This window comes from Procambarus clarkii, chromosome 33 (assembly GCF_040958095.1).
Source record: "Procambarus clarkii isolate CNS0578487 chromosome 33, FALCON_Pclarkii_2.0, whole genome shotgun sequence".
NCBI classification, from domain to species: Eukaryota; Metazoa; Arthropoda; class Malacostraca; order Decapoda; family Cambaridae; genus Procambarus; species Procambarus clarkii.
The window spans coordinates 42,430,498-42,452,371 of NC_091182.1; the positions used below are offsets into that span (position 1 = coordinate 42,430,498).

At 43.8% G+C, this 21,874-nt stretch overlaps 1 protein-coding gene across 3 annotated transcripts in view; it reads right to left on the reverse strand.

Moving 5' to 3' along the window:
- alpha-Cat (catenin alpha) overlaps nt 1–21,137 on the reverse strand; it is a 130,086-nt gene extending 108,949 nt beyond the window's left edge. For all 3 annotated transcript variants that reach the window (XM_069335549.1, XM_069335548.1, XM_069335547.1), the window contains exon 1: nt 21,013–21,137. The gene's annotated coding sequence lies outside the window, so the exon portion shown is untranslated. The remainder of the gene's footprint in view (nt 1–21,012) is intronic.
- Nucleotides 21,138–21,874: the final 737 nt, after the last annotated feature.

Below are 21,874 nucleotides of genomic sequence, written 5' to 3' on the forward strand. Positions count from 1 at the left end.
TGCGAATCAAATTTAAAATTGTATAATACGTGGCGCTTTTGTTTTTATCACCAACGGTGTGCAAGAAGAAAAGTTTGACTTGTAGTTAATTGTGAGAATGGTGACTGGGGCGCTCCCAACGTCAAGAAACATGTGGTACTAAAGTGCCTTACCCAAACCTACTAGAGAACCCACAAACATAAAACGTGACAGTATATAAATACCACTGAGCCCCGTCCATTTTCTAGTACGACAGTTTTTGTCGACAGCTTAGGTAGGCTGTACGACAGCTTAGGTAGAGTATAGGCAGAGATGCGACGCGCTACTAGGAGGAAGGGTTGCTAAGTGAGTACACACACACACTGGCTATAGGAAATGAAGGGAAGTTTCTCAAATAAGAAGGGTGTCTCCAGCCGGCACCAATGTTCACGGGATTTTAAAGAATGAAGAACAATTTTTATTTATATTACTTCTAAGCTGCATCAGTTATGAACCCATCCCTGCCCTTGTGTGGCAGTGCACAATGGAAAGTTGTTTTCACATATCCATACATTAAAACATTGATTGTAACCATGATATGTATGTACTTCCGCCTACAGTTTAGACTTATTGTCTTGTGTATGACCCTCTGTCCTGCGTGACAGTGAATACCAGCATTATCCTCACTTTAATAAGACTTCATCGAAATCCTCAGATTAGGCAAAATTGTAATTAATTGTGTCAATAAAGATGTTAATAATAATAATAATAATAATAATAATAATAAGGGATCCAAACATTTTCCACCAACACCCAGGGTGGTAGAGCTCCCTCCTGGTGGCGCCTACAAACCTTCGTTCATTATTCTCAAATCCATTTTTAATTGTGCGTACTACGGACGCCAGGAATTTGTACTCAGGGTAAACCTGTTGCTAAAATAAATTTACAAAATATTTTTACGAGTTTCACTGAGAAAGGTCTGCATTAATTTAGGGACATCTGCAAGACCAAAGATCAAAATTATGTAGGTATCATATAAAATGATAATTTTTTCTTCTTAGGTCACAAATATAATAAATCGGAAAAAATTCAAAACTCCTTAATTAAATGTGAGACTTCCCCCTCCACACACACACACACACACACACACACACACACACACACACACACACACACACACACACACACACACACACACACACACACACTCTACGAGGCTACACCATGATATATGTTGACAGGTAAAGTAACGAGCCGAGTATTCCTGGCAGCACACCCCCCTAAACCCCCCCACCCCCACCCATGTACATACACACACACATGTAAACCTACGCTGACATTAAAAGTAAACCTCAATAGCAGCTTTAAGCAGTAAAAATTAATAAACAAAAAGTGAGGTTTGACCAGACCACACTAGAAGGTGAAGGGACGACGACGTTTCGGCCCGTCCTGGACCATTCTTAAGTCGATTGTGAGAATGGTCAAGACAATCGACTTGAGAATGGTCCAGGACGGACCGAAACGTCGTCGTCCCTTTACCTTCTAGTGTATAGTCTGATCAAACTACTTCGGCCACGTTATTGTGACTCATCGCCTGCACAAGTGAGGTTCCTTAATTTACATAATAAAATAATATCAGTTCGCACTCGTGAGATAAGCTATGCTTTTAAACACGCTATAATTTTAAAATAATATTTACATATTAGTGATGATGTGTTTATCGATCAGAGTGGTTTTGTTCTCGTCTCACAAGCAGGTTTCCCGGGTTCGACCCCTGGAAGAGAGAAATGGTTGGGCACACTACCTGTCACCAGCTTACCTTATGTTTACCTCATAAACAATGGCCAAAAGTGATTCCATCCACCCGCCAAACCCCCCAGCTATTTATGAATGAAAAACGGTTTACACACGACTCAACTGATTTCGTTTGAACAATTCCAGAACAAGTGCTTCACTGACGAATTTTGTTCGAACCACACCGCTGAAAATGCTTCACCCGCGTACTACAAATACAAATAATCGCCAACAGAATCTAAACACCTAACCTAACCAGGGCCTAAATATGCACAATATGGTAAAATAAAATAATAATTTATATTTGAGAAAAATCCTGTTTTGAATGAACAACATGTTAAAACTTATGAATGTATCTTCGGGTGGATGGAAGGGGTTCTTGATATAAACTTACGTGCAGGCTTCCTGTCCCTTAGTCCCCTGTCCCTTCCTGTCCCCTTAGTCCCAGCGGGCCGCTCCAAGCAACAGCCTGGTGGACCAAACTCTCACAAGTCAAGCCTGGCCTCGGGCCGGGTTTGGGGAGTAGAAGAACTCCCAGAACCCCATCAACCAGGTATCAAGCAAGCAGAAAGGTAATTAATTTAAGTCAGGTATGAAGACGAAGCAACAAGCATCGTTCAACCCGTTTTCTTGATTTGGCTCAACGTACAATATAAAGAGTACTAACACGCACCAACCCAAGCCACCCACCTAACCTAATCAACCTACGCACAGAAAACGTGGATATTTGTGAGCCACTACTTTTCATAGTACCCCGTATTGTGTATGTTGGGGACCATAGCGTACAAAATGGGAAGTATTGGTGGAGAGGCTCAGGTTAATATTTATTATTAACACCTTTATTGACAAAATTAATTACAATTTTGCCTAATCTGAGGATTTTGATAAGTCTTATTAAGTGCAATGTTATTGGGGGCGAGGGACTGCTACTGGCTGGGTCTCCCTATCCTACCCTTCCCTATCTTTCCCTACCCAACCCTACCCGACCAAACCCGACCCAACCCTACCCTACACACACTAGACCATTGTGCGTGCGGTGTTACGGTATATCGTATTCGTGTTATTTCATCGCATAAAGGCACGAATATTTAAGTCATACGTTCATTATTACAGGAAGAACGAGGTTAACAACCATGGAGGTCGTTAACTGTCAGCACGGTGTGGCTCGTCCGGTGGCGGGAATGTCTGTTAGCCAATCAGAACCACCGGGCGAGGTAACGTGTGCTGGCCGGAGCATGTGGAGAAACAGACATCTACTCCCCTCCATTGAGTCAACAGGCTGTCGTCGCGTTTGGATGTGTGACCAACAGACCCAACTGTTAGTGTGCTCCACCCTCATGAAGGAAGAGGACCTCGAGGCATGGTCGACGCTCTTGAAAGTTATGGAAGATAACAGCTGTGAGATTTAGAGGTCGGCATGATAGCGGTACAAATTGCAGGAAAGTAGATGATTTATAAGTGGGAAGATCAATCGGGCAAGAGACGACCGTAGCATGGTCGTAGTATCTTTCTCTCTATATATATATTTAACTGTACTTGTGTACAATGCACATATATATATATACATGTAAAATATTGTATATAAGGTGATTAGAGATATATCACAATATATCCATGATGAAGTTTTATACCATCTTATTTTCTTTTCCTTTGTCAGACCTCAGCACAAAGTGTGTCGCACCTGACAACAGGTCCGGCTGAGGCTGACACCTGTTCAGATTCATGTACCCCGTTGTAGTACAACGAAGCATTAGGATAAACATTCAGAATAAACCTAAATTAAATGTGTTGGGTTGTCAACAGTTCGATCCCAACAGCGGACACAGTCCCACCTCTCCACCCATCACACACAACCCATCCGCAAAATATCACCTGCAGCCCAAATGTTACACTTGCCCTCAACACCCACAAAGTAATTCACAGTATACGCTATCGCTCGCAGTTATACACCTTTACAATAATAAAATTAAGACTACAAGTAGAAAAATATTCACATGGCGCAGCCCAATAAACTCTCTCCGGATCAAGATTAGGAAGCCATCAAATAAAGTAACCTCGACTGACAAACTACAATTTTCCTCGGTTCAGAAACTAAATGGATTATTTAACCAAAAACTTTTAATCAATAGATGCCTAATCAAAGCAACAATATTCAAAGGCATTTATATATTTAGAAATGTGGGTGTGTGGCCAAAGTTACAGCCAACAGGAGGTATTCAGACGCTCGGAGCAAAGGTTCACACAACTTTGCAGGGTGACTGGTAGTGGGTGCACTCCGAAAATTAATAAACAAATGTGATAGGCTTTGACACACATCACTACTGAAAATCACAACACACAGGTTAAGAGAAAACACTATAATAAGAGAAAGCGCTAAGCCAGTTGACACACAACAGTCAATGGGCCTAATAGCTGAGTGGACAGCGCTCTGGACTCGTAATCCTAGGAACCAGGTTCGATCCCCGGTGATGGCAGAAAGAAACTGGGCAGTTTCTTTCACCCTAATGCCCCTGTTACCTAGCAGTAAACAGGTACCTGGGAGTTAGACAGCTGTTACGGGCTGCTCCCTCCTGGGGGCGTGAGTGTTTGGGAGAGAAAAATAGTAACAGTAGTGGGTGTTGAGAGGCGGGCTGAGAGCTAAGCTCAACCCCCGCAAGCACAACTTGGTTTATTATTATTAATATCTTTATTGACAAAAGTACTTACAATTTTGCCTAATCTGAGGATTTTGATAAAGTCTTATTAAAGTGAGGATAATGCTGGTATTCACTGTCGCGCAGGACAGAGGGTCATACATAAGACAATAGGTCTAAACTGTAGGCTGAAGCACATATATATATCATGGTTACAATCAATGTTTTAATGTATGGATGAATACATGGGGGAAGGAAGGAGCCGAGGCTTAACACCCAAGACAGTAAGGAAGGTCGAGCAGAATGAGAAGTGTAAGTCAGCACCTGGTCCGCCATCACATCCATTCACACAAACAGGTAGCAAGTAACAGTTTGGAGGATCAACTAGCCAGAAGCTAAGACCAAGACATTGTGTGGCCATGAAGGGAGACTAGGACAATAGTGGCGCACTATCCTGGGGCCGGCCTCCGGAGCCACCCAAGTGGCTAAGATCCACTAACAATGACCGCCTTGGTGGCTCGCCGGGTAACCCCAACACCCTTGCACTCGAGCGCGTATACGAATCTAAAGTGGACCCCAATACCAGGTCACCACAAGCGGCAAATGAGGTGGAGGGTGAGCCAAAGGCAACATGGACAGGGGGTGAAGAAACATGAAAATAAAGGAGGGGGGATGTAGAGTTCAAATCCGGGGAAGGCGCGGGAGAAAGCGGGAAAGGGGAGACCACAATTGGGAGTCGGCAGAAATGTCAATGTAATTTGTGGTTTTCTCTCTTGACACTGGAGCGTGGTGTGTGTAGTGCATGCTGGCGGTGAAGGGCGAGGTGACGAGGGAATCACATTGTAGTAAGAAAACTCAACATAAAAGATCTGGGAGTGACCAGATTATCTCAAGATAACCTAAAGATAACCTGACCATGTGCGGAAGACGTTATTGTCCTCTAACTGCCCTTGCCACTTCGGGGGGGGGGGTATAGGGTGTTTATGTAGCTTCAGGGCACCAATACCCCCAGTCACAGGGCATGGCCAGAAGGCACTCCTAAGCCCTTTAACGAATACGATAAAGTAGCCGTCACAACCGCAAGAAAAATAGCAAGTTGGATAACGAGAACCTTTCAAGCAAGGGATGTCACACCAATAATACTTTTCAAGACACTACTGCTTCCTGGAGTGGAATATTGTTGCACACTAACTGACCCGATCAAAGCTGCAGAAATTGCCGACCTGAAGAACGAGCAAACATCATTTATTAAGAGAATCATCTAAATAAACCAACTAAATTATTGAGACCGATTAAAATGCTTAAGTCTCTATTCTCTACAGCGCTGGCGGGAGAGATGCGTAATGAGTCTCACAGGAAGATATTAGCGGGCCTGGTTCCGACTGTGCACACAGAGTACACCACGTGAGAGCTGGAGACATGGCAGGATGTGCACAATACCACCCTTGAAGTGCACAGGTGCAACAGACCCGTCCAGAGAGAACTTTCGTCAATAACAAAGGCCCGAGACTGTTCAACACTCCCGCTATACATAGACGGCATAACTGGCCCACCTCTCATAGTGGTCAGAAGAGAACTCCACAAAAACCTCCAATGGACACATGATTAACCAGGCTGTGATTCATACGTCAGGCTGCGAGCAGTCGCGTCCAACAGCCTGACTGACCAGACCACCAACCACGAGGCAGAGACCGGGCCGCGGGGACGTTGATCCTGGGAATCAGCGCTAGGTAACGTCAGCAAAGTCCACCCAACTGGCCGACTGTAGCGAGGCTACTGTTTATTATAATACTTACATGCCTACCGTCACTTCAGTAGGCGCACAGCCTACCGTGTCGAGGGGCGCGTCCTAGAGACACACTTGTAGGGTACCTGCTTGATGGGGTTCTGGGAGTTCTTCTACTCCCTAAGCCCGACCCGAGGCCAGGCTTGACTTGTGAGAGTTTGGTCCACCAGGCTGTTGCTTGGAGCGGCCCGCAGGCCCACATACCCACCACAGCCAGGCTGATCCTGAACTTCTCTTAGAAAACAATCCAGTTTTCTCTTGAAGATGTCCACGGTTGTTCCGGCAATATTTCTTATAGTCGCTGGGAGGACGTTGAACAACCGTGGACCTCTGATGTTTATACAGTGTTCTCTGATTGTGCCTATGGCACCAGGGATAAGGCTTACAATGACCTTACACAAGGGAACATTAACGTAGACGGCCAGAGAGATAATGGCTCACCTTTTCCAGTCTCTTGTCACAAGAGAAAGGCAGAAGAGAGGGACAAGGAGAAAATACTGAACTGGTATAACCGTGTGTGTGTATAGAGGAGGGAGGGAGGGAGATGGTTAAATGGGGGAAGGGTGGCGTGCGCACGCCTGTACACGAAGGCTTTCATCACAAGGTGCGCCCTCTGCACTAAGTCATCCATAACACCCGGTATTGTGGAGGAGGCCAGGGGGGAGGAAAGCCGGGAAGTGAGGGAGGAAAGCCGGGAAGGGAGGGAGGAAAGCCGGGAAGGGAGGGAGGAAAGCCGGGAAGGGAGGGAGGAAAGCCGGGAAGGGAGGGAGGAAAGCCGGGAAGGGAGGGAGGAAAGCCGGGAAGGGAGGGAGGAAAGCCGGGAAGGGAGGGAGGAAAGCCGGGAAGGAGGGAGGAAAGCCGGGAAGGAGGGAGGGCGGTATTCATTATACATTAATACATAATGCAACAATAAAGAGTGTAAGCACGATATATCAGCCGCTAATATTACCATTGGTGTAAGCCCAACAGTTGCAGTATTAGCGGGTGAGAGGAGCGTGCTACCAGGAGGGGAGCCACGAGGGGTGGTGGTGGTGACAGAGGGGCCAAGTGGACAACCACCAACAACCAGGAACTGTACGAGGCGCCAGCAAGGACCCGCATAACTCCCCACTCATATCATCTCCATCTTCCCCGTGCACTCTGACTCTCCTGGTACCCCTTAACACCTCCTGGTACCCCTTAACACCTCCTGGTACCTCTCTAACACTTCCTGGTACCTCTCTAACACCACCTGGTACCTCTAACACCTCCTGGTACCTCTCTAACACTCCTGGTACCTCTCTAACACCTCTGGTACCTCTCTAACACCTGGTACCTCTCTAAAAACCTCACAACCGTGGAGGCCAGTACCCACTGTCTCACCTTATAGCAGTGCAATACCCTTATTGTACACTAGTTGCTTTATGCTTAACTTTCTGATTAGTTCTTTTGACCATGTCGTAGCTCAGTCGATTAAGGCAGCGTCTGGGATGCTCTCGGACGCAGGTTCGAATCCTCGTCACGGCCCTTGTGGATTTGTTCATTAAGCACACGCACATAGTTAACCTTCCTCAGTAACTCTTAGTAGTGAGAACACATCCTTGTCACCTATTCTAGTATATATTACTATTATTATATTAAAATATAGTTCAATAATTTAGTTCAACATGGGGAGAAAGCTTTATTCAGGCGATGAGTCACAATAACGTGGCTAAAGTATGTTGACCAGACCACACACTACAAGGTGAAGGGACGACGACGTTTTGGTCCGTCCTGGACCATTCTCAAGTCGATTGTCAAGTTACAATCGACTTGAGAATGGTCCAGGACGGACCGAATCGTCGTCGTCCCTTCACCTTCTAGTGTGTGGTCTGGTCAACAAAGCTTTATTATTTAACTGAAGAAACACTAATAAAATACAGAAGCTATTTTATATGTACAGTATTTTGTAATTGTTGGTGATATTGAGAGTTGTACTGCGTCAGTCTGGCCTGTGACCAGCCTTCCCTGATGGCTTTGGTCTGTGAGACTGTCTTTGTAGCCCACACAGCCATCACAGCCAGGCTGATCCACTAGCTCCACCACAAACTTATCCATTCTTTGTTTATTTGGTGGAGGGGAGGGGTCAATAATTGTAGTGTAACCTATAAAGTAATAGAACTTTTTATGTTACAAGGGGCTCACCATAGCCCGTGCTACTTGGAACTGTTTGTTCTGAGTAGCTGAATCTTAAACATGATCATCATTGTTGGTGGAGCGGTTAAGGGATCCTGTACGCCAGCAGTGCTCCTGGCAGTATGGGTTCGAGTCACTTCTGGGGTGTGAGTTTTCAGTTATCATCATCATTATATGTTAGTGTTATTTATTAGGGTAAATAAGGTAAAGACAGGCAGTGTGTGGCGGGTGTGGCGAGGCCCACCACACCTACCAAACATGGGATGATGTAAGAGCTCCAAGAGTGGTACACACCTGTCCCACTAATATAGTAGTGGGCAAAACCTGGGGCCGAGATAAGAGTTGGTAGTGGTTAAGAGGAGACCAAAGGTGGGTGAGGTGAGGAAGCCTACTGCTGCCTTAGACACGCACACGAAACACTAACCTGCCTATTGATCCATCAACACCACCACCACCACCAGGGTGTGGGCCTCCCTCCACATGTAAGGGCCTAGGGGCGTCGTGGCCCCCAACGCGTCCTGCCGGCCACCACGCTGGCCTAATCTAGCTCTTGTGAAGTAATGGCTCTCGCACATCCAGGTTAATGTGTCCTTCACGTGCAAAACACCTCCTGTAGCTCCTTAGTTAAAACAAGTAAATTACACACATCTTCCTCCCTCCCTCCGCCCAATCACTTGGGCTCCACGGTAGAGCGACGGTCTCGCTTCATATAGGTCGGCGTTCAATCCCCGACCGTCCAAGTGGTTGGGCACCATTCCTTCACTCCGTCCCATCCCAAATCCTTATCCTGACCCCATCCAAGTGTTATATAGTTGTAATGGCTTGGCGCCTTCCCCTGATAATTCCTCCTCCTCCTCCCTCCGAGCGGACAGCACGCTGGACCTCTACTGATCCTGTGGTCCTGGGTTCGATCCCAGGCGCCGGCGAGAAACAATAGGCAGAGTTTCTTTCACCCTATACCCCTGTTACCTTGCAGTAAATAGGTACCTGGGTGTTAGTCAGCTGTCACGGGCTGCTTCCTGGGGGTGGAGGCCTGGTCGAGGACCGGGCCACGGGGACACTAAAAAAAAGCCCCGAAATCATCTCAAGATAACCTCCCTCCCTCCGTCCCTACCTTAAAGTGGCTCCTAAGATCACTGCCCCATGGAACCCGACTCTAATAAGGCCTCTAAGCTCATGGCCTAATAAGAACAGCCATTAAGGAAGCTGCAGAAGGCCTTCAAGACATACGAGGCACCTCTCAAATCTCACTCAAATATAATACTGTATGTCTAACCTACGCTTCTAACACTCAAGTGTTCCCACGCTTATTATGTGATTCGGTAATTCGTTCCACAAACAATACTCTTTCTCAATCTCAACCAGTATTTACCCAGGTTTTCCCCGAAATCTAAATTTATCAAATTTATATCCATTGTTTCGTGTTCTATTTTATGCTGATATATTTAATACATTATTAATATTCCCATTGTTATGGTCTTTCATCCACTTGCATTGCCTCAATCACATCATCCGTAACACACAGAGATCACACTAACGTGATGCATCAAATGAACAAATCCACAAGGGCAGTGACGAGGATTCGAACCTGCGTCCGGGAGCATCCCAGACACTGCCTTAATCGACTGAGCTACGACAGGGTTAAAAGGGTTGAAACCGAAGTTCTACTGAACTTACTGGATCCCGTAGCCTCTCCGAGGCACAAACCAGGCTTTTACACAACCCCCCCCCCTGCACCCGAGCTATGTCAATAGGCCGTTCTCCCTCTTCGCCCTTACACCATCACACACAGAGATCACACTAACGTGATGCATCAAACCCTTTTAACCCTGTCGTAGCTCAGTCGATTAAGGCAGTGTCTGGGATGCTCCCAGACGCAGGTTCGAATCCTCGTCACTGCCCTTGTGGATTTGTTCATCATCCGTAACTCTTCACATTTCTACATAATGTAAATTAAACTTTCTCGCTCGTTCTTCATATGGAAGATTTCCGGGTCATAGGATTAACTCATCTATTTCTGAATTAGTTTATTTGAACTTATGTTCATTCTACTGAACTGCTGCATAATGTAATTGGGACCTCGCTTCCCTTACCTTAAGGTGCTTCCGGGGCTTAGCGTCCCCGCGGCCCGGTCGTCGACCAGGCCTCCTGGTTGCTGGACTGATCAACCAGGCTGTTGGACGCGCTTGCAGACATATGTAACTCCCAGACCTTGTGTACACAGCTTGTAATGAGATACGCATGCGCGAGCCTCGCCGCTGAGTGGACAGGGCTCGGGTTCGATTCCTGACCGAGGTGGAAACAAATGGGCAGAGTTTCTTACACCCTGATGCTCCTGTTCACCTAGCAGTAAATAGGTACCTGGAAGTTAGATAGTTGCTACGGGTTGCTTCCTGGGGACGTGTGTGGGCGTGTTACCTTACCTTGAGATGGTTTCGGGGGCTTAGCGTCCCCCGCGGCCCGGTACTCGTTGCTAGACTGGTCGACCAGGCTGTTGGACGCAGCTGCTCGCAGCCTGACGTATGAGTCACAGCCTGGTTGATCAGGTATCTTTTAGAAATGCTTGTCAAGTTCTCACTTGAACACTGTGAGGGGTCAGCCAGTTATGCCCCTTATGTGTTTTGGAAGCGTGTTGAACAGTCTCGGGCCTCTGATGCACCTCTGCTCTTCAACGGGGGTATTCTGCACTTCCTGCCATGCCTTCTGGTCTCATGTGATGATATTTCTGTGTGCGGGTTTGGGACCAGCCCCTCTACTATATTCCACTTAAATTATTATGTATCTCTCCCGCCTGCGCTCAAGAGAATACAGATTTAGGCATTTTAGTCGGTCCCAATCGTTTAGATGTTTTACAGAGTGGATTCTAGCAGTAAAGGATCTCTGCACGCTCTCCAGGTCAGTAATTTCTCCAGCTTTGAAAGGGGCTGTCATTGTGCAGCAGTACTCCACTCTAGAGAGCACAAGCGTTTTGAAAAGTATCATCATCGGTATAGCATCTCTAGTGTGAAAGGTTCTTGTTATCCAACCTGTCATTTTTCTCGCAGTTGTGACGGCTACTTTACTGTGTTCTTTAAAGGTAAGGTCTTCCGACATGAGTACACCCAGATCCTTTACATTACCTTTTCATTCTATGTTATGATTTGCCTGCGTTTTGTACGTGGTTTCCGTTTTTATATTTTCATTTTTTCCGTAACGCATGAGCTGGAACTTATCTTCGTTAAGCACCATATTTTTTGTAGTCCACATGGGAGGGCTCTTGGTTATTCTTATGTGTGGGGGACGACACTGAAATGTTCTGGGCCCCATAATGTTGTTAATAATAATCCCTAATGGGATTTAGGCCTGAAGCCAGGTGGTGAAATAGTGCCATGTGTACGTATACGTGCGATATGTATACGTGCACTGTGTGTGTATATATACGTGTGCTGTGCATGTATATGTGCGGTGTGTGTACTCGCCTATTTGTGCCTGCCGGATCGAACATTGACTCTTGGATCCCGCCTTTCTAGCCATCGGTTGTTTACAGCAATGACTCCTGTCCAATTCGTCCAACCACTTGGGCTAGACGGTAGATCGACGGCCTCCCTTCATGCAGGTTGGCGTTCAATCCCGGACCGTGCAAGTGGTTGGGCACCATTACTTTCCCCACGTCCCATCTCAAATCCTTATCCTAACCCCTTCCCAGTGCTACATAGGCGTAATGGCTTGGCGCTTTCTCCTGATAATTCCCTTCCCTCCTATCCAATTCCCCTATCACACCTAGTTTTAAAATTATGAATAGAGTTTGCTTCCACAAGCTGCTCCTTAAGTGCATTCCATTTTTCCACTACTCTCACGCTAAAAGAAAACTTCCTAACATCTGTGACTCATCTGAGTTTCCAGCTGCTACCCAGGTCCCTTTGTTCTGTTAGTATTCCGTGTGAACATTTCGTCTATTTCCACTCTGTCGATTCCCCTGAGTATTTTATACGTTCCTATCATATCCTCCTCCTCCCTTCTTTTTTCTAGTGTCGTATGGTTTATTTACTTCAGGCGCTCTTCATATTCCATCCCTCATAACTCTGGAACGAGCCTCGTCGCAAACTTGTGAACCTTTTCCAGTTTCCTTGTGTGTTTCTTCAGGTGGGGACTCCATGATGGCACGGCATACGCTAAGACTGGTTTCATGTAGGCAGTGTAAAGTGCCCTAAATGCCGCCTTACCTTGAGGTGCTTCCGGGGCTTAGCGTCCCTGCGGCCCGGTCGTCGACCAGGCCTCCTGGTCGACTTAGCTTAGGTTAAGGCCTGATCAACCTTACTTAGGTTTCTGAATGGTCTAACTTTTGCCAGTGTAGAGGATGCCGCTGCTGTTAACTTGTTTATATGTGCCTCAGGCGTTAGATTAGGTATTGCGCTCACTCCCAGGTCTCTTTCTCAACTCGTCACAGGTACGCAGTTCCCGTCCATTGTGTACTGTCCCTTTGGTCTCCTATCACTTAATCCCATTTGCATAACTTTACATTTGCTCGTGTTGAGCTCCAGTAGCCATTTTTCTGGCCATCTCTGCAACCTATTTAAGTCCTCTTGGAGGATCCTACAGTCCTCATCTGTCCCAACTCTTCTCATTAATTTTGTCATCCACGAACGTCGACAAGTAGGATTCTACTCCGGTAAACATATCATTAGCTTATACTAGAAATAGAATTGGTCCCAGCACCATTCCTTGAGGTACTCCACTCACTACTGCTCGCCAGTCCGACTTCTCGCCCCCTCACCGTTACTCTCTGGCTCCTTCCTGTTAGACAGTTCCTTACCCATGCTAATGGCCTTTCCGCTTACTCCTGCCTGCCTCTCAAGTATGAATAGCAGTCTCATGTGCGGTACTGTATCAAAGGCTTTTTGGCAGTCCAGAAATATGCAGTCTGCCCATCCTTCTCTGTCCTGCCTTATCCTTGTTATTTTATCATAAATTCTAAAAGGTTTGTTAGGTATGATTTCCCTTTCCAGAACCCATGTTATTGTTTGTTTACAAACAATGCTCTCCAGGTGTGCAACAAGTCTTCTCCTAATTATACTTTCAAGTATTTTGCAGTGGATGCTTGTCAGTGATACGGGTCTGTAGTTAAGTGCCTCCTCCCTATCACCTTTGTATGTGTGTATGTATCCCCTATGTGTGTATGTATGCTTGTGCTGTACTCACCTATTTGTGCTTGCAGGGGTTGAGCTTTGGCTCTTTGGTCCCGCCTCTCAATTGTCAATCAACTGGTGTACAGATTCCTGAGCCTACTGGGCTCTATCATATCTACATTTGAAACTGTGTATGGAGTCAGCCTCCACCAGCTGTGTATGTATACGTGTGCTGTATTCACCTAGTTGTGCTTGCGAGGGTTGAGCTCTGGCTCTTTCGACCCGCCTTTCAACTGTCAATCAATCAACCGATTCCCCCTCCCCCCACACACCCTGGAAGCAGCCCGTACCAGCTGTTTAACTACCAGGTACATATTTACTGCTAGGTGAACAGGGGCATCGGGGTGAAAGATACTCCCCATTTCCTGAGCGCGGTCCACTCAGCCACCAGGCCCCACTGTGTGGGGTATGTATGTTTTGTTGTGTGTGTATGTATACGTGCAGTGTGTATGCATGTATACGTGCAGTGTGTATGCATGTATACGTGCAGTGTGTATGCATGTGTACGTGCAGTGTATGCATGTGTACGTGCAGTGTATGCATGTGTACGTGCATTGTGTGTGTGCATGTATACATGCAGTGTGTGTGTATTATGTCTTATAATATTAGCTCATCTGGAGCTTGTCCCTATAAACTTATTTAAGACCTTACTCTTTGTATCCATTACCAGTATGAATAAACTCAAATTTAATGCTAACAATCAAAAAGGGCACAGCATGAACGAGAAAGCAACTGTGTTAACTACAGTTTGCATGTATCCACATATTAAGCAAACACATTGAAAGGCGCACGCTTAGGGCGCCTTTCAATGTGTTTGAAAGGCGCACTAAGAAAGGCGCTTATATATATATATATATATATATATATATATATATATATATATATATATATATATATATATATATATATATATATATATATATATATATATAAAGAGAGAGAGAGAGAGAGACTAGGGTTCATAAGGGTTGTCAAACAACGTACCCAGTGAAACTGCAAGCAAAAGCTCTCATCCGACCTCAGCTCATCTGAAGCCTGCTCCTAGAGACTCGTTTGTTTCATGAGCCTATTGTATGCATCATTAGTAATACTTTATTCATTAAGTAACAATCATATAAGGAACAGGATGAGCCTGTAGAGAACTGAGTGCCAGAGCCTTCATGTGATCAGTTGACTTGATCTCCCGTGTATCAACCTGTAGAATGAACAAGTTCTAGATGCGAGTCAGTCAAGAAATGAATGATTCATTTTTTCACCCCCCCCCCCCCTCCAACATAACAGAGGTAGAAGTGTATAGAACGGGTTTTAGGAGAGGGAAGGCTGCAGCTGCAGGTGTATACACATCTTAATAGCTAACAGCTCAAATTGATGTTTCTTTCTTTTCATATTTAACCCACTGGAATTAATAATGGCAGCCAGACAAAGCTTTGAACAAAGGAAATTCATCCTAAAATGTTACTGGAAGTTTACAAATGCATTTTAAGTACAAAGATAGTTTAGGAGGGAGTTTCAAACAGATCCACCTATGTGACTTACCATCACTCGAATTAGAGAAGTTCCGACGCTGATAGAACTATCAAGAATCCACAAAAAGTGGTTCAGAAGCCCAGACATCGATAAGCCCCTCCAAAGCAAGAAAGGGTACTAGAAACTTATCACTAAAGTCCAAGAAAATTTGTGCAGCAAGCAAGTCATGACTTAACAATTTCATAATCGTATGTCCATCATATTTTGAAGTGAGCTACCATTGGAAAAGTTACATTCCAAGGTTAGGCCATGCTATCAATGAAGATGATCCAGCCCGAAGAGTGAAGTATCGCGAATGGTACTTGGCAAGATGTGTAGAAGAAATTGGTCATTCTGCTTGTAATGTTAGCCACCCAATCATTTGTCTCGTGGTTCAAGTCTCCCATTATAAGGGATTGTGTTTCTGCTGCCCAATTCATCACATTAAGATGATCAGTAACTTTCTCTGCTGTTGTTGTTTCCCTGTATCACACTCCCTCTGAGTTTGTTACCATTTTGAGCTACCAGTTGCACCATACAAATTAAAAATCTTCATTTGATATAAAAAGTGTAGCCTTCACTAATTAAACAGATGAATGTTAAAGGCAATGTGACAGTTAGACATACCTGTAAACTCTGGAATTCCAGCAGACACCTGGATGAAGTTACTACGACACTGAATAATGTAATATATATGATTCCTGCATAAAGTATGCATGAAGACACAGTAGAGTACCTTTCGGACATTCGCCAGTTTACAGATATCGGAGCCTAGATAACTTATAACGCCCCCATCGATACATAGAATGAAACCAGGTACATGTTGAATAGTCCAAAAACATTGAATTATGAAAAGAACTTTAAAGGAAATTGTTAAAATACATACAGCATTATAATTTCCAGGTTCAGTATATGTTCTAAAACAAAGTTATTTTTATTTATCAAATTTAAGGGATTTTATATCATTTAATTTGGTATTGTTTTTTTTCAATGCAGATGTACAGTCCATGAATTGCAAGATAACACCAGAGTATACAGTATACCTAGAATGGGGCATTATAGTTTATTAAAAGACGTCGGGTGATTGACCCAAAAATCATCTCCCATTTCTGGACTTGGAACACTAAAACCAAGCACAGTACTGTACAGTATCTTCAAATCAATTAAAAATGCCTCTGATGCATACCTAATGTCATACTTTAATGGTTGGTCAATGATTCAAGAACAGTCACCAAACATGGGTGTCCAGTTTGCAGGTCTCCAGACACATGAAAGGAAGCAAAGATAATACAGGTGCTGAATTTAATGAAATGCCTCTTTCTGGTGGGTTCCTCAGTGGCTCTCAAAGCTACACACTGGTATGTGTGTTAAACCTTTGGTAATACACCAGGCTCTTAACAGTTCACGAGTGCCTACGGAGACCAATACTGTACCGGAACCTGGTCCACTCAACAGAGAATGGGAATGTGGAGATCACATCACTACAGTAACCAAGATAAAAGTCTACCAGAAGGGAAGAGTGCACCAAAACTGACAACTACATGGATCACAATTGCAATGATGGTCCTATGTAAATAATTGTTACCCAGGCCTAAGTACAGTACTAAATCATACCAATCACTCACCGCCTGCCCAGGGCTACAAATCTCATCAGTCATGCAATGCACCATAAACTCGCTGGAAGGGCAATGCAGGGGCAGAGATTTACCAAGGGGATCCCTTTCAGTAGTTTCCTATCTCAACATGGAGAACAAGGAAGAAATTGGGGTGTTTATCATAAGGAGGGGTAACATGTGAACCTGGCAGAGGCAGGTCATGTAGAACAAAGGTTAAGAAATGTTCACACCCATGAGGTCAAAAAACACACTGTAGTTCCACTCAGTTTCCTTTGGGAACCATGAAGAGGACATGCCACACAAAAATAGGGTCATCACTATCACATTTGTGTCCAACATCAAAGTAATGACCCTGGGAAGGAGTGGAGAAGATTACTGAACAAGGACCCATGACATCAGAGGAGGAGGAGAAGGATCAACCCCCCACCCCCACCCCCACCAATCAAGGGCTCCTGGAAACCACTTAAAAGGCCCAAGCATGAGAAAAACCAGGCCAGCCATGCACCCAATCCACCATCAAAAAGGCTGCAGCATAAGAGGTCTGGAAGGAGCAGCCTCACTTTCTCTCGTTCTCTCTCTCCCTCCCTCTCCCTCTCACTACTTCCTTAAGTTGCCTATGCAGAGCTCAGTAATTAGTACTCAATTATTTTGAGTAATTGTTCAGGTCCTCATATGATGGACTGAGTGTTAACATATTACAACAGCAAGGAGTAGCAGTAATTACAATGATGAGCGGCCTCCGTCATTACAAGGAAAGACATCCCTGTTTTAAAGCATCATTAAGGAAGGGAACCCTAGCAGCCATATGCAGCCAAAGCTAATATTAATTCTGGGCAAACACAAAGACAAAACATGCACATGAAGGTAAAATGGAACAATAAAGCATAGGCTCTATGTTGGACAAAGTCCAAAGGAAGGCCAGCACTCATTTGAGAGCATAACTGGGCCAAGCAGAGAAGCACAGTACCAGACAGTGCAACACAGGTGCAACACAGGCAGCCCAGACTGCCATCCGGTGGAGAGCAATTTTTACAAACCAATAGTAATGATTGCTTACATGGTTTACATTATAAATGTTAAGTAAGTAATTATCAAAAGAAGGCACCAAACCGGGAAGGATATGTAGCACCATCAAATGTGCGGAATAATCAGAGGGCGCTAAATATCACCAAGGATGCCAATACGAGAACAAAGACACATAAGGCGAACGATATCAAAAGTATCTGAGTCGCCAAGAATTCTATTGAGGGACAGGTGACTGCGAGGGGCGGTCGGTAAGCAAGACACACGCTCGTCCTGGAAGTCAGGACATTCAAGAAGGACATGCATGACCATAAGAGGGACAATGCAATTAGGACAATAAGTATAAATGTTAAGTAGTTAACTGTTTTGGTGCGCTCTACCATTCTGGTGATCTTTTCTTTTAGTTACTATGGTGATGCTAGGTCCCCAGCTCCCCTTTCTATCTGTTAAGAGGACCAGATTGTGGTACTGGTCTTTATGAAGAGCTTATAGATCACTAGAGCCTCGTGTGGTACTGAAGGTTTAACAGGTACATAAGTGTGAAGCTTGGGAAGCTACCAAGAGAGATCTCCCAGACAACATCATTAAATACAGTAATAGGAAAACATCACTACAGAGTGCTGACAAATACTGCTACCCTGTCTCATAATATTGCATCGTAACTCTCAGACGTTCCAGAGGATCAAGCTGATGAACACTGGCATACCTGGCACCTGTCTCCCGATACCTCTGAGTACTAGTCTCCAGGCAACTACTGTATATAGATAAATAAAACCAAATAAATAAGGCTAAGTAAAACCAAAGTACCTAATTTCATCCTCATAGTTTCCTACCTAGTGCTCCAAACTTGCACTGTATCTTGTACTACCCACTCCCTCAATGTATGTGCTTAAGCCATACAACTTCACCATTGTATCCACTGCCATCATCTTATATCATGGTGGTTATGCTGAATGCAAATTTTACTACAATGTACTGTACATACCTAGAAATAATCCTCAATTTATGCTACAATGTACCTGTTGATAATTCTCAATTTTTACTGTAATGTACTTACCAATTTTCTTCAAATTTTCTTATAATGCACCTGTTAACATTTTTCAATCTTGCTACAAACTACCCAATTAAAATTATTTGTTAGATTAAGGACCCGCCTAAAACACTGTTAGTGGCTTTACAAGAATGTAAAAACATCAATGCTATGTACTCTCAAACCCAATGTACCTTCTTGTATATATACAGTATAAATAAATATATACAAATTAATAATAATAATAATAATTTTTATTTAAAAAATATACGAAAGATTTATGGTACAGTGCTTTAATAGTTGTCAGAAAGTATTGTATGTACAGTATATTAAATAAGGCCGCAAATCTGCAAAGCATTTGGGCATAACTTAAAATAATAGTTAGGTTGTTTAAAGGTTTGATGTGGTAGACACTTAATAATAAACAAGAAATAAGCCAATATAAATTGTTCAGGAAATTTAGCAAATGATACACACCTTTTGGGGAGGACAATGTAAATGAAATTAGAAGAAAATTAATGTGTAATGGGGAATAATGCACTTGAAACTAGATGAGATATGATAATATTTTAGAATTGTTGAAAGATTTAAAAATAGTTGAAATCTTTGATCCAGATCCATTATTCTCATGATGATGCATAATAGTATAATTTGTAATTGTATTTGTGCTGCTTTTTCAACAATGTTCCCCCCTCTTTTACCTCTATTTTTATTTGTACTCAACACATTTTATTCTTTTTACCCATTAGTTTTAAGCTTTAGTCATTAGTGTTTTTTCCTGCCCGAAACGCTTTGCGTAATAGTGGCTTTAGGCATTGTATGTACTAGCTCTATCTATAAAGCCAACAAACATTGTAAAATCTCTATGTATGTACCTTTACCTAAATAAAAATTATTATTATTATTATTATTATAGTATGGAAACTCTGGAGGTAAAATAAGGTAATTATGAAGAGAAAGCACTTTGACAACATGACTTTGTAAAAATGCATGAAGTTGGAGTTAAAAACAGCACTTTTATAATATTTGTACAGTACAGTTTTATAAATGAGGTTATACAGTATTTGGCAAAATTGCCAGTATATGTTAATATACAGTATATGCGAGTGTTACATATACAACTTACACTCTAGTGTAATTTTGCAAACTGTCTCTGCTTCTTATTCACACCATAGGCCTAAACCTAAGATAACAAGCTTTTAATCAACAGAGAATATCAATAATATGGAGCATTTTCTTTTCCAATTAAACTTAAAACATCAGAGGCACATAAATGTGACAGCAGCACATTCAGTAGCCACGGGCCACCACAGCAGGCTACAGAAATACAATCCCAACTGCTTCCTGCAATACCCACCACAAACACTACGATTTATTTGTTTTATTTATTCATTTTTCTATACAAGGAGGTACATTGGGTTTATGAGAGTACATAGCATTGATTTTTTACATTCTTGTAAAGCCACTAACACACACAGCATTTCAGGCAGATGTTTCCTAACGTAACAGAGTCCTCCCATGTACATCTCACACTGCTTGATACCTGGTTGATGGGGTTCTGGGAGTTCTTCTACTCCCCAAGCCCGGCCCGAGGCCAGGCTTGACTTGTGAGAGTTTGGTCCACCAGGCTGTTGCTTGGAGCGGCCCGCGGGCCCACATATACCTGGTTGATGGGGTTCTGGGAGTTCTTCTACTCCCCAAGCCCGGCCCGAGGCCAGGCTTGACTTGTGAGAGTTTGGTCCACCAGGCTGTTGCTTGCAGCGGCCCGTAGGCCCACATATACCTGCTTGATGGGGTTCTGGGAGTTTTCTACTCCCCAAGCCCGGCCCGAGGCCAGGCTTGACTTGTGAGAGCTTGATCCACCAGGCTGTTGCTCAGAGCAGCCCGCAGGCCCACATACCACCACAACCTGATTGGTCAGGCACTATTATTTACTGTTGTAGACTTCCTACATGTGAGAGGTTAGGCCGGATATATAGGCACCTTATGGCTCGGTCAATTGGTTAGGCTTACATGTATCAGGCTGCAGGGGTTACTTGCCCTGGAGGGTTGGGGAATAAAAAGAGAAGACCTTACTATCCTATTAGCCTCCTCCCAAATATTTTGAACAAAAATATTGATGTTGGTGTTGATGGGAGAGTGTGACAACATACAACTACACACTACCCACATATGACTCATTTCCTGGTGTGTAAAGAACTCCCACACTGTCCTTCACCGCTCTCTCTCACTTCGACCTCAGCCACGCACCATACTCCTCCCATAGTCCCACTTGCAGCCGCTCAGCGCATCACCATATGTCTCACACTACCACTACGAGAGTAAGCTGTGTGTGTACTATACTTACGTTCATACGGAGAGCTGCTATAACATCCAGAGGTATGAGGACACATCCACCCTCACTCAACATTCAAAACATTACTGACCCACCCAGCGCTGGTGACGGATCCCGTGAATGGGATCCAATAGTTCGCTTCCCTTCAACCACCCTCCCCTCGCTTACTCTCATTAATATTGCCACTTCCATTGTATTCATTACGACTTATTAAATGAGAAAAGTACATTTAAGTACAGTTAATCCTATTTTTGTTTCTTCTCGCCTGAAATATAGCATGTAAAGATATGTCCTAAGCTCTTACCTAAGCAAACGAACACATTGCGCTGTAGAGCGTTGTTTACATGCGCATACCAAGGCGCATGCGCCGGGGAAAGATTACTGCCGCGCCATGCTTAAATGCTTATCTTAATAACTTTTGTATTCTTTATACCTAGGGGAAAAGTATCTCTGGGAATTTCATTATCTGCTGATGTAGACCTGACCAAATGTAAACTGTGTCAACAAAATTATTCACACACCCTCTGTCACTATGTGATGGAGTGCGAAAAGATACGCGAATCAGAAAATTCTATAACAAATGTTCCAGAGAGATGTAAATATTTCATTTATAAATATTTAATAAATATTTCAAATATTCCATTCATTTAATAGGAACTAAGTCAAGCGCCCTTGATGAGATACCATCTCTAATTTACAAAAAAGCCTCCAGATTTCTAGCTCCTGCCATTGCATTGCTCTTCAACAAATCACTTGAACTCCAAACCTTTCCAGATATTCTAAAAAAAAAAAAAGCGAGAGTAACCCCAGTCCACAAATGTGGTGATCTCACTGATGTCAACAATTACAGACCTATATCAATTCTGCCAACCTT